The sequence below is a fragment of the Seriola lalandi genome, unplaced genomic scaffold (assembly GCF_002814215.2).
Source record: "Seriola lalandi dorsalis isolate HSWRI2012SDOR001 ecotype SW California unplaced genomic scaffold, Sedor1 jcf7180002053488, whole genome shotgun sequence".
Lineage (NCBI taxonomy): Eukaryota > Metazoa > Chordata > Actinopteri > Carangiformes > Carangidae > Seriola > Seriola lalandi.
Window position 1 is genome coordinate 1 of NW_019524041.1, and position 468 is coordinate 468.

Sequence of the window (468 nt, forward strand, 5' to 3'; positions counted from 1 at the left end):
GGTCTGATGTGGATCATAAGTCTTTACGGCCCCCACACTCAAACCTGCCAAACACCTGGAAGAGACTTGCAGAGAGGTTTTCAAACTGTTGGATCGTCCTTCCTGGATGGATACTTCCTCTGAGTCACATCTTAACACGCACACACACACACACACACACACACACACACACACACACACACACACACACACACACACACACACGATACACATATTTTTAGATTCAGTGTGACCTCCACTTCCTGAGGACAACATTATCTGGGATCTCCATAGAAAATAAACATCCAAAAAAATCCTCTTATGAATCATAGAAGAAAAGACGGTCGTTATAGCTCCAGTTTGTCAAAGTGTAAAGAAATGTAGGTTTAAAAGAAGATGTGGTCAATGATGTTTAATAATGTTTAATATAACTGTGTGTGTGTGTGTGTGTGTGTGTGTGTGTGTGTGTGTGTGTGTGTGTCTGTGTCT